This window comes from Tetranychus urticae, chromosome 2, assembly GCF_039701765.1.
Source record: "Tetranychus urticae isolate SD_2017Ah chromosome 2, NJAU_TeUrti_SD_1.0, whole genome shotgun sequence".
Lineage (NCBI taxonomy): Eukaryota > Metazoa > Arthropoda > Arachnida > Trombidiformes > Tetranychidae > Tetranychus > Tetranychus urticae.
This window is the reverse complement of record NC_142959.1, coordinates 17,491,070-17,503,459: the sequence shown is the minus strand read 5'-3', so window position 1 is coordinate 17,503,459 and position 12,390 is coordinate 17,491,070. Positions and strand designations below refer to the sequence as shown.

General features: G+C 30.5%; 3 long non-coding RNA genes across 6 annotated transcripts; 1 reads left to right on the top strand and 2 right to left on the bottom strand.

Moving 5' to 3' along the window:
- Positions 1–1,312: 1,312 nt before the first annotated feature.
- On the bottom strand, positions 1,313–5,093 carry LOC107366702 (uncharacterized). Of its 2 annotated transcripts, none has more exons than XR_016199150.1 (5): positions 4,485–5,093; positions 3,921–4,061; positions 2,801–3,799; positions 2,257–2,368; positions 1,313–1,821 (listed from the first exon to the last, which is right to left on the bottom strand). It is a non-coding gene; the product is annotated as an uncharacterized LOC107366702 (long non-coding RNA). The 2 variants fall into 2 exon arrangements; XR_001569742.3 differs by having other exon boundaries at positions 3,345–3,799; positions 4,485–5,076.
- A 1,315-nt stretch (positions 5,094–6,408) lies between these two features.
- On the bottom strand, positions 6,409–10,407 carry LOC107366698 (uncharacterized). 3 transcript variants are annotated; one of them, XR_016198230.1, is made up of 7 exons: positions 9,536–10,407; positions 8,726–9,452; positions 8,217–8,628; positions 7,894–8,034; positions 7,729–7,823; positions 7,428–7,570; positions 6,409–6,787 (listed from the first exon to the last, which is right to left on the bottom strand). It is a non-coding gene; the product is annotated as an uncharacterized LOC107366698 (long non-coding RNA). The 3 variants fall into 3 exon arrangements; XR_001569731.3 differs by lacking the exon at positions 7,894–8,034; XR_016198231.1 differs by lacking the exon at positions 7,894–8,034 and having other exon boundaries at positions 8,726–9,470; positions 9,536–9,727.
- LOC107366699 (uncharacterized) lies at positions 9,862–11,327 on the top strand. The gene is made up of 3 exons (XR_001569734.3): positions 9,862–10,016; positions 10,159–10,228; positions 10,401–11,327. It is a non-coding gene; the product is annotated as an uncharacterized LOC107366699 (long non-coding RNA).
- The last annotated feature ends 1,063 nt before the right edge of the window (positions 11,328–12,390 follow it).

The following is a 12,390-nucleotide window of genomic DNA, read 5'->3' as shown; positions in this document are numbered from 1 at the left end:
TTTCAAAATTACCTCAACACACAACTCAATTTTACAGGTTAATGTTTTTTTCCTGATAATACTCTCATTATAAATTTGCATTATTAGTTAACTTTTTTGCTGCTGATTTTATTAATAAAAACCAAGAATCGTTGTAATAACTATTGACCATAATAGGGATTGATTATTGAATTTGCCAGTGGATTCCTCAATTTTTAATATTATCGTCTTTTTTCCTTTCGTTTTTTTTGCTAAATAACAAAATTATTAATTTAAATTGAAAAATAACTTGAACCTTTTTTGCCTCTTTTTGGTACTTTTTTCATTCAAATGCATTATTAAAGTTTTAATAAAATGTTTCATTTACATTAAATTGTCTTATTTACTGATCCAAGTGTTCATCTTATCGACAAATTATGAATATTATAAGCTTGATTCAATCAAGTGAAGATTCAACCTGAAAATGTTCAATCGGGTAAAACTAAACATTGAGACAAATTACCTCTCAATTATCTCAATAACTTTCAAAAACCTACTTTCGTTGCAGATTAAAATTAAACCCATTTATGATTAATCGGATTGATTTATCTTTTCTTGATTTATACTCTTAATTTCACCATCAACTTGATCCCTTGAGCAAATTGAAGCACAAATAATCAATGAATTAAAAGTAAACTCGTTCACTTGGATTCTCTTCTTTTTTTCAACATTGACTTTGATCCACCAAAATGAAGGCAAATTTCATTGATAATAGAGTCATTATTATTAATATATTGCCCGTTATCAGCATTGATTAACCTCATCTTCGTCGCCTTTATCGGGTATCGGCATAATTTTTGTACATCCAAAAGCTTAATTGTTGACTCCTCAAGGTTTGTAATGTATCACTTTGATCGTCCGATTAAAGGTATCACATGAATCTTTTAATGATGGTTAATCTGTATTAAAGGGAAAACAAAACTTGAATTAATTAAGATGAAGTATAAGGCTTAAAACAAGACTCAAAAAAAGGTTATAATTTGATTAACACATGCAGTTATATTAATTGTTTATGAAAACGTTGTTGCCTTTTCTTTCTCTCTCTCATCTGATAAAATTAAAATAACGTTATGGTTTAAGTATATCATTTTAAAGTATCATCAGCAATTTGCTCATCCTTAACGTTATTTTAGCAATTCAAGTGGAGGCGATTAAACACTATTACTGGTAACAATAATTTACAGCAACACACAGAGTAGGTTTTAATGTGCGTGTGTGTTGCTATTGCAGGGAAAAGATTTGCTACTTTCATTATAACACCAGCATTGAATAAATCACAGGTGAAACTTTCATATATTTATAATTAACATTTAATATAATTTGCACTGCATTAATTTGTAAGGGATTTAAGAGTAAATTGTTGTTTTGTGTAAAGTTATGTAAAGTAATGCTTCCAAGGAATCGTTGGCTGGATGCTTTATGTTGAACCAGATTAAGATGAGTAAAAAAGTTTATCCACAATATCAGGAAATTTTCAGGATTTTTCAATGTAAATGTGAATTTTGCATTGTAATTGTGAGATTTGTTTAGTGTTTCAATCAACAGATAGATTTACATTTCAAGATGAAATTTCACTTTTCTTCAAGATTTCCTGCATTTCATTGCACTCTTTTTGAACAGATCCAATTGAACGATTGACGTAAACTGTGAGCCAAACTTTGATTTGAAATTTCGATGATTGATTATTTGGTTCAATCTTTCGCTGTTAGTTTTACTTTGCCCTTTGTTTAGTTGATTTACGCCAAAGATGTTTCAAGTGGCTTCATCGTTTCAGCAGGATTTTTAGTAACTCATTGAGAGACTCTGAAAAATTGAAACAAAAAAGGCATGAGTTTGAAACTGATTGAAATGGGTGAAAATTTTAAATTTGAAAGGATAACATTGATATCAATATTTGGTCAATTTCAAGTGCAAAGGTATACAAAAAGCAACTGAAATGAACAACGATACTGTCAGTTGATATTTCCTTTTACCTTTTCCTTCTTTAATAGATTTAGATTAAATGCTCGTATACCTTGTTTAGGCTATTTATTTATTTATTTATAAGAAATGGTTCACTCGATATTAACTCTATCGTATTAGCTAATTGGATTAAATCAAAATCTTTTACTTTGTTACACTAGATATCAAAATCCTACAGACTCTAGACAAGTAAGGTAACCCATTAAATTAGTATTAACTTGTACCAATATGGTTACAACAGTGGAAAAAAGGTAAAAGTAATTGCCTCATGGTTACCTGAGGAAAGTGGTTAAAATGAAGTTTCATCTTTGGCTTTATCAACAGTCAGGTTTTGTCATTTCTCTCCAAAAAAATACATTGGCCCTCCAAAGGTTAGCCAAAGGATAATCTGTACAGATGAAAGAGAAAGAAGTGAGATAATTTAAGTATAACGTTAACTTAATGTTTAAGATTTTGGCTTTTTTGCCTCTTCTTTCTTTGGTAGGCCAATCTTGAGATTACGTGAAAGTCTTAAATCGTGGTTCATAAAAGCCTCTCGAGACATTTACTCACATTTATTACCTTTATTTTTACCTCACATATTTATACTCTTAAGGTGTAGGTAATGTATAAATATATTGTTTTGCAAGCTGTTATTAGAAGACTGTAAGGAATAAAATTGATAGTTAAGAAGGATTGATTAAGAAAGATTGGATAAGATGTTCATTTCAACAAATATCAACTTCCTAACAGACTCAACTTTATGTCTAACCAAAGGTTATAAGAAGGACCAGGGAAGAGGCAAGATAAAACCATTGGTAAGAAAGTAAGGATTACTTACATATTACTTGATAACCCTGAATTATATTGTATTCCTGAATTGAGCTTATCAACACTGTTGCAAAGGAATGCCCTTAAGCAGCTAACAAAAATACCTTCATCTTTTTTGTTGTTCATCCTTTTGCTCATTCCTACTATCTTCATCTTCATCTGTTTCGCATTTCTTTTTTTCTTCTCATTTTCTTCACATTTTCTGCCTATTTTTCTCATGTTTCTTTGACTAGGGAAAGTGGATAAGAAGATTGAAAGAAACTCTATCCATCTCTTCATTTTACTGATCAAGTTAAGTCTCTTGCTTGATCCAATGGTTAAGACAGAATCACGGATAAAAGTTGAAACTTATTTCACTGACCAAACCTAAGGATTGATCAGAATTTAATTGGATAAATAGCTCAATTGCTATCAAGGGATGATACTCTATTTTCCCCAATCAAACCATTAACCATCAAAATTCACATTCCAAGTTAACCTTTCCCTCCTTTTCACCTTTACAACCGAATGGCCAGTGACTTGAAATACCTTTCATTTCACTTTCTTTTGCTTACCTTCAATCTAATAAGCTACATGGTACAAAGGTCAGACAATCTGTGAATATTTCCTTATCGATATTATTAGCCACACAATTGATCAAAGCATTTCTTTGCCCTTCATCCATTGACTCCTGGTTGTCCCCTCAAGTTTCAAGAGTTTCAATATTAACAAGGCAATCACGCATTAACTGTCAAATATCAATCAATGGTATTAACTTCCAAATAATGCTTGAGTCCGTCCAAGATGGTTATTAATAAAGAAACCCAATAAGAGATGGTCAGGTCAATATACTCCAATCCATTGGAATAGTTATACTAAAATTGGTGATCATTATCTGACTCTAGGTCATGTCCTTCATCATCAATCGGCTACCATTAATCGTCCTTTTTTGTTCCTATCATCGTTTTGTTGTTGCATGTTGATTTGGTTAACAGTAGACAAGAAAGGCTTCCAAATTATTCATCTGTAACTGACATGAAAGGTTTGAAAATAAAACTGTTAGCATCATCTTTATCACCATTATCACCACAATGTTTGCTTTTTTTCTCCTTATATCATCATAAATATTCACTTAATTGTTTCTTACTTACTGTTCTTGGCAGAGTTGATTTTTCTTCTTCTTTTCTCCATCTTCTCTGAATCTCAGAAGGGCGATCAAAGACAATTACGGTTAATTAACAGTATTTTGCTCCTTAGCACCAAAGAATGTTTCTCCTTGATTGTTACTTTCACTGTTGAAATAAGATTGAACAAGATTCACTTGGCACATTAACTGTTATCAAAGATAGCTTCAACCTCTTCCATGGTTGATCCATCATTAAACATTTCTCGGCAGGATTTTTACTCACTGAGAAGTCAAAGGCCTGACAAACGACTCTTAATTGTTAAAAACAAACTGTCAACACTGTTAATTAGAGGTCAATCAAAATATTGGCCCTAACATTTACAATTATAGTCAATTTGTTTGAAATATGAAATGAAATAGCAGAAGATACAAAAGCAATAATCGTCAAGTTATACAGTTTAGTCGTTCAACTACAACCAGAAAAGATATCACAAGTTTGTGTCTAATTTTTATCATATCAAAACTGTTTTACTTTGACAATTAACGGCCAAGAAGATTTGCTAATCGATAATTAAGAAAAATTACTTACAAATTAACGAAACCAAAGAAAGTTTAAAGTTGACAAAAATACAGAAGCTTTTGTTTCGTTTCTCAGCTTTCACTTTCCAACTATAGGGAAGATATTGACAATGGAAAACAAATTATCGCTTGATTAATAGCATTTTGCTGGATTAGAGGCTTTCAATTCCATAAATTGTTCCCGATATTAGGGTTTTGTTCCTCTAATTTTTTGTCCCAATTTGTACTGTTCTTGTTCTTGTCTTTAGTTTCAAGAACTAACAACATTTTTTGTTCTTGTTTCTTAAAAATATTGAAACAAACAGGAGTCTAGAAATGCAAGTTTATTGGTAATCAAATGGGGTGTGCGCCAAGTGGCGACACTGTTCGCTGCATGTGCGAACTACAAGTGTGTATCATATTACATATTCATTTTTACAAGCAATGCTTGTTTACAATATTTCATTAAGAGAGGAAAGACAGAAGAGAGGAGAGAAAGAGAGGAGAAACCAATAGGGCCAGAGAGAGACTCGAACCCGGGTTTTCATGTGGGATTGTCCAACGCCCTAACCACTGGGCTATGCAAAGGCACCCGACATTACGCATGCTCAAGTACTTTAACTTTTTGCGATCGTTTCAAAATCATTCTGTACGGTTATGAATGATTTTAAATTACGATGAATTACTGAGTTAATTTCAGATTTAAAAGCAATTAGCTAATTTTCTTTATTTGATAATATAATTTTCTAAACAAAAATATATATTATTATGAATTTTAAGCAAATTGAGGAGATCCCCCACAATTCCCCCACTCGTCCACAAATTTCATCTTAATAACTGGCTTAAAAATCATTCAAAGTATTTTCAGAATGCGATTTTTATAAGAAAAACATGAGAAAAGTTAATGAAGGGAACCAATTCAATCTTTAATTACCAAAAAATAATCAAAAAGCTTTATTGAACTAGAAATGAGACAATCTAATGTGATTCAATATTTTTTAGTTGATTAAACAAATTTCATTCCTGTTAAGAATATGTGATATTTATCAATCGAATTTTGCCCTTTAAAGATCAATAATGCAAAATTTTATTTTGAAAATCAACAAAATTAAATAAAACATCTTGCAATTGATTAAAATTATTAACTTTTTAAAGTTAGCAAAAAGTTAAAGTACTTGAGCATGCTCATTATGATGGGTGCCTTTGGATTTCTTGAATCCGTTGCCTTGGTTAACAAAGACGCTAAATGCTCTTCTGTGATTGGTTAGGTGCCTTTGCATTTCTAGACTCCTGTTTGAAACAATGCAAAGCTACATTCGGTAAAAAACGGTTTTATGAAGACGCGGTTGATTCAAATGTGATTATTTTGCTATTAATTTTGCTTTCTAATTCCGATAATTGATTTTCTTTTATAATTAGATTGTCTTGAGAAATAATTGTATAATTTGTTTAGGATGCTGAGCCATAACAAAATCAAAAATCGTAGTTTAAGTATAAAAAATTGAAACTTTTTCTTCATCTTTCATCAATCCTATCAACTTTGACAATCATCCAATTTGTCAATTGCACTCTAAGCTAGCATCAAACTGAGTTACAGTAAAGTATCAATAAGACTAGAAGAGGAAGATGATGGAGATGAAGATGATGATGATTAGAAAAAAAGAGGAAGAAGAAAAACCTAAAGTAGATTCATAGTAATTAAGTAAAGCCTCGGTAATTTGTCTCTTTTTGTTAAATACCATTAAAACTATCAACATGATTAACTGTTGATAAAAGAGTTGTTACCCAAAGCAGCGAGCTTTAAATTAATTTTGATTCACCAGATTGCATATAGTGATATATTTGTTATTTATGAGGGTAAACCGTGATCTAGCTTCGTAATCAACCAGCAATTTCATCAGCAGATAATCTGGATGATTAAAATAATGGTAGAGATGAATATTGAAAACGATGACTTTTAAGTTGGACCCAAAAAAGCTGGATACCAGTTTAATTAAGATTTAACCATTTTTATCGAGTATGATTTGTGGGTTAATCACTTGATGATGGAACAGTATTCAACAGGAATTTAAATTGAGATATCAGTCACATTGAATTAAATTTGAAAATAGAAATGGCAATTGGTTAATAATTTACAGATGCCCCAGAATTTGGTTAAATTTGATCAGTGGAAACTTCATTTCGGTCCATCATTGTTTAGCCAGCAAATCAGCCTTCTTGGATTGTTTCATCTCCACCATTGTCAATGGATGTGTTCAATCAACCTGAAATTAACTTAAATCATAACTGACATAACTTGATTTGATCAGGTTGACTGGATCATCAGGGAAGGCGCTGTAATCAACAAGAAAAAAGAGAGGTTACTTAATCTTTCAATGGATTCAATCACAAGGTAGATTCTGATTGTTTTGAGGTTCAATTATTATTTCATGATAACATATTAGTTGTTTTTTCATTACGTTAATCACCAATAATCATGTTAATTTGATTTGACACCATCGAAATGAGCCTTTCAGTGTTTCTCAACCTTCTTCATGTTATAAGCAGAAAAACAAAATTTGTGTTTAACGGTAAGAAACACATTTGCCTCAACATTGAATAATCTTATAATCATCATTATTATTGTCATAATCAACTAGGTATCAACATAATTATTAACATAGTTATACCAATACATGTATAATCATATAGCAATATAATTTGATTGTTTAGCCGGATAAATTTAATCATATTTGATGGATGAGAGGTAAAAAACAACACCAATATGTCAAAAGGAATCAACCTTGAATTGGATTGAGAAAAGACTTTTGTCTTTACCACTTTCTCTTCTCAGATTTAACTTTCAGTCTTCTCAGTTTACTCAAGCTTTTTCATTTGTATCATCTTCGTCTTCCTCTTCAATCTCATCTCTTTACAAAATCATCTTCCCTTTCATATAAATAATGGTGAGCATCAAATTTCCTTTACGGCTTACCTTCAATCTCTATTGGGACTTGTTTTTTGGTTCATTCAATCAACCAACGTAAAAAAGCTATTTACTTTCAAATTGAATGTCACCAACAATTTATTCATTTACATGGCCATTTTTCCACATCATTTGTTGACGATGATCCAGAGCTGAAAACAATGATAAAGAAAAGAGAATTAGAGAATCAAAAAATCAAGTGTTTCAGTTATCATTTGTTTCCTAAACAGAAAACAATTTTACTTAAAATTGGATTACATTACACATCAACAAATACATTATTGATTTGCAGTATTATCATATTACAAACCTTTCATCTTTACAATTACATTAGTAGCACTTAATTACATTACAATTGGACTCGATAAACCATTGGCTGTCACACAATCAACAAAAACAATTAAACTGTAAAATGGCAAGAGATAACCAAACATTAATTATAAAACAACACTTTCCCACCAGTGGCTATGTTTACATTTCTGCTTACAGCGGGCAATTCAATTTTTGTTAGACCCTTAATTGTGTTTACTTTTTAAATATATTACAATAATTTAATAAATTTCAATCATTTGTATAGCCTAAGGTTACTTGGTAAATTCACTTTCAACTGCCATTTCTAGTAAAACAAAAATTCAATTTCAAGATAAACTTTATCAATTAATTTAGCCCTTAAATCATCTACATTTAACTCTAACATATGATTGTTATTAGTTCTTATGAGCATTAGAGGATAAGTGAGGACAATTAATTGTTTATCCAGTTAATAGTTACTGGTGGTTATGGTTATTATCAACATACCTAAATTGTGTAAAGGTATTCAACTAGAGGTATTCAATGGACTACTTCAATTGATAGAATCATTAATCACTATTATATGATTAAAGATGAAGGACCAAAATGAATGTAAAAACCATTATCAAAGCCATTAAAATTGATTAATTTTGGAGATGTGACTGACACTAAATTTTGATCTAATTATAATTAATTTAACCGTTAATTTGATTGTTCAACTGGCAAGTTTGAGGTTCCTTTTCAAGATTATCAAAATTTCATCTTTTCTCATTTTTTTGATAAAATCCTTGTTTGATTTGTAACTTAAGCTTGTACAAAGATTGAGTTGAAAGTTGCGTGATGAAATGGTAAAATCAAATTCAATTGTTATTATGATTCTTGAAAATCCTGCGATTCAACGTCCAGCTCAAGACCACACCTTAACGAAAAAAGACCAGGGTAAATAAAAATAAAGGTAAATCATCATTTGTATTGCATGTTGATTTAGATGAGAGTTCAAATGAAGATTAACTTACGGTAAATTGAAGATGAATACAAATCTAATTGAAAGTCAACGCCATTAACCACAACAAAAAAAACCAAATGTAACATTAAATGCTGTTTGTTCAGTGGTTTTACATTTAATTAAGATTGTAACTTTGGGTTAACTTGACCATAACTATTAGGAGTAAAAAAAGACCAATACAACAGCAACATGAAACAAACAATCAGAATCATCTTAATTCCATCAGATTCCAAAAATAACATTAGACAAGAACATGGCCAGATCCATGGAAATGAAAAAACATGTCAAAATGTTGAATTTCATTCTCATCATCATCAGCATCATCATTTCTTGTCCAAGAAATTGTTTAAGAAGCAAAAAATTTTGCTTTTCCTTCCATCCAAATGTACACTTGTAATTGAAAATGTTTCCCTTGTTCATACACAATTTAATCAACCATGAATATAACTGTACAAAGGTAATTACCATTAAAGTATTTACCTTTCTCTCTCTAATAATAATAAAAATAATAAGAAGAAGGAAAAGAGAGAACGAAAGATTAGATCATTTGACATGCTGACCAAGTAACCATTGGCTATTTGACAAGTGTTCATCATTCAACTTGAAACCATTTTGTAGCTTTCCAACTGAACCCTTCAACGAGCAAAAACTGGAATTTCATCCTTTGCCTCTTCTTGCTTTCCTTTGGCCATCCTGTTTCAAATCCTCCTTCTGCACTCAAAATTCTGAACATTCCCCTGAAAGAAAAATAACAACTGATAACAATAACAAGTCACTATGATGATCATCATGTTACAAGCTAAACTTTTTTAATACTTACAGTGAAATGACCTTCTTCTTGATTTTTATGTTTTCCTTTTCAGACGATTAGAGCAAAATCGAATCACAGAATTACCTGCAAGAATTTTTTCAGCATTTAAACATCTCAGGAGATTGTAAGTATTATCCTATTATAACTATCACTATTAATAACATTATTAATATTAATGGTTACACTTAACAACAAAGAAACCGTTAAAATTATGAAAGCTTAAGCAGTGCCATCTTCATTATAATATTTCAATAGAAACATGTGATTTGCTTAATGGACCAATCACTAATATTGAATATTTTTCCTTAAGAAATTACAATCGCCATTGAGATAATGTCCTCATTTTTCAACGATCCTTAATTAATTCCGATCAAATCGATTTCCTTTAGTAAAGTATCAATCAAAAAATCAGCGGGAAATGACATTTCAGGCTGAATCTTATCTACTAACGAAGATTGAAAAGCACGAGAGTATTATTATACATCGCCCGGTGAGTAGTGACAATAAGCTATTTTCAGTGTTGTCCATTATCTTCGTAGTGACTGTATTTCAAGTTTTATTTTAATCTTCATTTCTTTTCGATTTAACTGTGTTGCTTAATTGGATTCTAATTTCTAACTCTATTTTACCAGGATTTGAGCAACAATCAAATATCCAAAGTTGCTGGTGATGCTTTTATGGACTCAAATCATTAACAACTCTGTAAGTACATTTTTCTGTTTCCTTTCACCTCAACTCTAACTGTAGATTCGTTTTTAATCACAGTTGACATTTTTAATTGCTGCTCTTTTATTTTGTCTTGTTTTCAAGTTGTTCACAAGATTTCGCAAAGTTAAAACATTAATATTTTCGTTTTATTCAATTCTTATTTCAGTTATTGTACACAGGTTATTAGGTGTTGGTTCCTGCTTTTTTCAATGAAGATTGGTTGTTACGTTACGTCTTGTTTTGATGGTAACAAAATGTTGTGATATCTACACTTGCCTACACCTTGCTGCATGTCAAATTGGTCAACTATTTTTTGATTTATTTAGATACATATGGGATTTATATTGAACAAGAAAATGAAGAAGAAAGTAAAGCAAACACAAGGAAAAAAAGTCAAAGTAGTGTTTCAGTGTTAATCATTGGAGGAAAAAGGATAAATTATCCGTCAAATTGTTGAACGGTAACATCATTGATCATCATCAGCAACTAATCACTTCGTTCACTTGAGCTACTACATTGGATAGTTTCATTTTAAAAGATTATTATTGTTATTACATATTACATATTGTAAAATGTGAGGCAAAAACAAATAAACAAGATGCTGATGGTGATGGTGATGATGGTAATGATCGTTATTAGTTTTAAAATTTCACTTTCTCTAGTTTAATGATTTATAGTCAACAGTTAACACAAATAACTTGAAATGGTGAAAATTATTTGGCACATTTGAAACATTTTTCATAAATCAATACTTTCGCCATTGAACGAGAAACAAAAAATGAAAATATAGTTGATCATCCATAATCTTACCATTACAAATCACTAATCAATCAATTGAACAACTGTATACAATAAATTTGACAGAAGCCACTAGAAACCCAAAGACCTAAATAAGAAATTTGACCTTTTCTGTACTTCGGTACTAGCTAATTGTTGAGTTAAGATGTTAATTGCAATTAGTTGAGATATGATACCATTTGCATTGCAACAAATTGTAAACAAATTACTGTTTGATTCTTGTGTGAACCTTACAAGGCTCATGAATGTTTAACCCAATCTTTAGTTAATCAATATATTATCGATTGTTATTCAATTGAATGTACAAAATCAATTAATTGTGCTGGCAAGCAATGAATAATGATTAATTGGCTAACAATGATAATACCAGAGGTCAATCTGATCCAAGATCACAGTCCAGTCAAATTGAGAGTTGCAATGTTTTAGCGGCAATTTGATTCCAATTAATCAACCAGAAAAGACTAATCTCATCAGAGTGTGATGATTACTATGATTACAATCTTGTTGACCAGATTGAAAAACATTATTTGATTAACTGTTCAATCATGTGTAGATCAAGAGAAAAGGTTGCGACTCACAATTAGTGAATTGTCGCTATACCTCTACCTTTATTATCACAATTATTATCGAATCTTGTTAATGGCAATTCTCAATGTTGACCTAATTCAATCCACTCCAATAATAAACTACAATAACAAACAATGAAAGTAAACATTCCAATTGATCCCTAAAGGGTAATTGTATTGTAACACGCAATTTAGGTAACTGCAATGATGATCAAATTGATTGATTAAATCTCATTTAGTGACTCACTAAAAATGAACATTTTAACACTCAAAATAATCATTTATACATTTATTAGGCGCAAAAAAGTCAGTCAATAAATGGTGAATCTCATTTAGCTAAAGTTAAATTATGCTTATCCATATTAACTCGCAGTTATTTTGTATGTTTACCATTAGAGTTGATTTGCTTGTGAGTTTATTTAAATGTCAAATTGGTATTTATTTGTTTCTCAAGAATGTTAATAACAATGAAAAATGGAAAGGGTTTTGCAAATTAATTCAATTGTAAGTTTCCCTTTTCATTCCACAATTCAAAATGTCATTCGTGTAAATCATTTCGCCTAGTTTGTAAATTCTTGATCAACATGGTAATGGAAATCAATTTTGCAAGGTAATGTGGTAATGAAAGAACAAAGGACGAACAAAAGAATAGGGAGAACGGCCTAGCTAATTTTCATGATTTTCATTTTCTAAACTAAATTTTAACGCTGAGTCCAAATACATTTATTGACATTCAAAGCAGTTTTCGAGAAAATGGCCTTAAAATTTTTTGATGTGAAAGAAAATATTTTA